This window comes from Anolis carolinensis, chromosome 2 (assembly GCF_035594765.1).
Source record: "Anolis carolinensis isolate JA03-04 chromosome 2, rAnoCar3.1.pri, whole genome shotgun sequence".
NCBI classification, from domain to species: domain Eukaryota; kingdom Metazoa; phylum Chordata; class Lepidosauria; order Squamata; family Dactyloidae; genus Anolis; species Anolis carolinensis.
Window position 1 is genome coordinate 135080961 of NC_085842.1, and position 3198 is coordinate 135084158.

Consider the following 3198-nt stretch of genomic DNA (forward strand, 5'->3'; position numbering starts at 1 on the left):
CCTCGAACTCATGACCTCATGGTCAGAGTGATTTATTGCAGCTATTCAACAGCCTGCGCCACAGCCCGGCCCCAAAACATCGCAATGTATTGAAAACATTGACTACAAAAACATTGGCTACTTAAAAATTGACTACAAATAAAGATAGAATTAGGCAGACTGCATTGGATAATGCAGAACATTGGATGAGCGAAGGTTGGATAAGCGAGACTCTACTGTACTACTACTACTACTAATAATAATAATAATAATAATAATAATAATAATAATGCATTTTAAAATTCAAAATGCACAATTTCTAATGTATGCCAAGATACACCTACTTGAGCCTCAAGAACCTCTTGGAAAACCCTAAAAGTATCCTGAAAGTAGTATAAGATAGAAAGATGGATAGACAGATGTTAGATAGAAAATAAATAAGGACACTTTCCCAGATGGAGTGTACCCTTGTTTCTCTTCTCCTTACAGCTGGGAGCAGCCACTTCTTTGTCACTTATAGCAAGTCATTCTCCTTCCTTTTAGCCACTATATAGCAGCAGCAGCAGCACCCTTTTCATGACTTGACAGCTGTCTAGTGGGAAAGGTTTGGACAAGGTGGAATGGACTTTTTCACTCTGCCCAAAATAAAGTATATGCATTCATATATTACAAGCAACAGGATTTCAGCATCCATGCCCACACACTACCAAACAATAACCTTGAGAAGCCTTACTTTTCATTTTAACTTTGGCCCACTCTGTCTGAACTATTAATACATTTTGCATTCAAGCATGAAGCATTTTATATGTCAGATTGAGTCTCTGTTTGTCAAAGTAGTTGGGATATAAATAAAAATAATCCTGCTCCTGCTCCTCTTCCTCCCCCCCCCCCATCAACTCAAATCAAGGTGTACAATTCCTAAGGCTGATAAAGTTGTTTTGGCATCGGAGTTGAAAGTCCCACAAGCACCACTTATCTGAGAATAAACATATTATGCAATAATACAGTATATTAGATACTTAATGCATATCTCTGTCTCCAGGCATCTGGGGGCTGAAAGGGAGGTTGTCGGTGAGAGTTTGAAGAGATTGTGTGTTATGGTTGAGCCTTATGGCTCCAATACTGGGAGACGTGGTCGTAAGACTCCTCGAGAGTCAGACTCTCTTGAGGAGCGAGAGAGGAAACAGCTGCGGGACTTATTTGCAGAACCATCTGACGAAGACTCCTTTGAGGGTTTTACCGAGAGAATGGAGGAAGAGGTGGTTAGCTCAGAGGAGGATGACATGGAATGGACTCGTGTAAGGGAGGATTTGGGTGTTCCTGGTAATGATGGCATGGGAAGCGACTGGCGGGTTGCAGGATCGGACCCGTGGACGAGTTGGAGGGATGGGACGGGATCCACAGCTGGGGATGCTGTGGGGCGTAGTCAAAGATGTTTCAGCTCTGATGAGGATGAGGATGATGAGGCACCTGGAATTAGGGTAACAGCTGATAGTGATGAGGAGTTGTAACTGGCATAAAATGGGGTCTTGAATCCAGGGCTAATTGCGTTGGGCAAGGTAATCTGGACGAACGCTTGGGCTCTTGTTGGGAATTTCCTGAAGACGGGTGTGTTTCGTTTGCTGAATACGTAAGTTACCAAGGACACTGGGCATAGACGGCGGGAGGAACTGTGTGGGCTTTTGTTGTGCAACCTGTGTTTAATCTTATTAGCTTGGACCTCCGTCGTCTTCTTGACGGACATTGTTTACCTACTCTGGATTGACGCTGGACTGACTGACTGACTACGACCTTGGACTATCCTTTCTGTGGCTATCGGTGGAATTCGTGGAACCTTAGACGCCTGCACCTGGCTATCGACCTCGGACCGGATTGGGACCCCGCTGACCGCTGCAACCCTGATTGATGTGTTTGGACCCGGAGTTCGCCCGCTGCACGGAGGAGTAACAACTTAGTTACTCAACCACAGCTGCTGAGTAGCAGAGAGGAATCTGCTGCCAGTATTTATGTTTTATTGAATCTTTGTTTACCAGCTTTTGTTTGTTAAAAGTGCCAGGCTGAAATAAGCATTTTTGGTTTAACCCGGATTAAACTCCTGTTTAATCCGGTTTATCTTTTGAACCGTTTTTGAGTGACTTTTCATATTGAAGGCGAGTGTTTGCCTAGCCCTTTGTTTTTTACGAGCATTTTTTGGTTCTGTATCTTTAATAAACTGTGTTGAATCTTATCTGGTGGCGTTCTGTCTGTGACATTGTGAGTTTTAAATATAATTTTAATTGTATTGATTGGATTTTAAACTGTATTTTAACTTCAGATCTATAACACAAATATCCAAATGTTGTTTTTTGCATTTGCCTTGTTTTAAATTTTTATTGAATTGTGTCATGTTATTGTTAGCCATCCTGAGTTCCTATGGGGAGAAAAGTGGGACAGAAATAAAGATGATGATGGTAATGATAATTTCTCCCTTCCATAACACTTAGCATTAATTGTGCTGGTTGGTACTTCTGGGCCCAAATTCCTAAACACCTGGAAGCTCAAAAGTCTGCCAACCCTGGCTTGACCTGAAGACATTCTCAACTTATTCCCCAAGACTGTTATTTATACAGAAACTAAAATGACCAAGCTACACTGCTTAGTACTTGGATGGGAGACAACCAATGAATACCAGATGTTGTGGGCTTTATTTTGGAGGAAGAAAATGGCAGAACCACCTCAGATTATTCCTTGCCTAAGAAAACTCTATGAAAATCATAGCGGTCATTATAAATAAATAGTTGACTTTGAAACATATATAGGTTGGAGTCCTCTTTTTAACATCACACCTTATCTGTTTCCTGGCATATGATTTTGGAGGACCACTGAGATACATGGATACACATATTTGCTGAGCAAATTATTTTGTATACTTGGTTGTTTTTCATTTTAGGGGGCAATGCCTCATGGTCAGTGCTGGGCATGAACTCTTTGTGCCATCTAGGACAGTTTGCCTGAAGCCACAATGACCAACTTAAACATACGGTATTTAATAACAGATGTAGACAGAAGTGACTCAAACATTGAATAAGATTGTGTCTCGTATGGCTGAGAGGAATTGAGTGGGAAAACAATGCCTGTGCATTGATTTCCAACCTCTCATCTCCATATCTCTAGGTTTAAATTGTGCCAAAAGACACAATTGCTTTTTAATTGAACGTACACAGCTGCACGGAACCATGA

At 41.6% G+C, this 3198-nt stretch overlaps 1 long non-coding RNA gene across 1 annotated transcript; it reads left to right on the forward strand.

The window, feature by feature from the left end:
- The first annotated feature begins 286 nt into the window (after positions 1-286).
- Positions 287-2772, forward strand: LOC134296247 (uncharacterized). Its single transcript, XR_010002869.1, has 2 exons — positions 287-1609; positions 1693-2772. It is a non-coding gene; the product is annotated as an uncharacterized LOC134296247 (long non-coding RNA).
- The last annotated feature ends 426 nt before the right edge of the window (positions 2773-3198 follow it).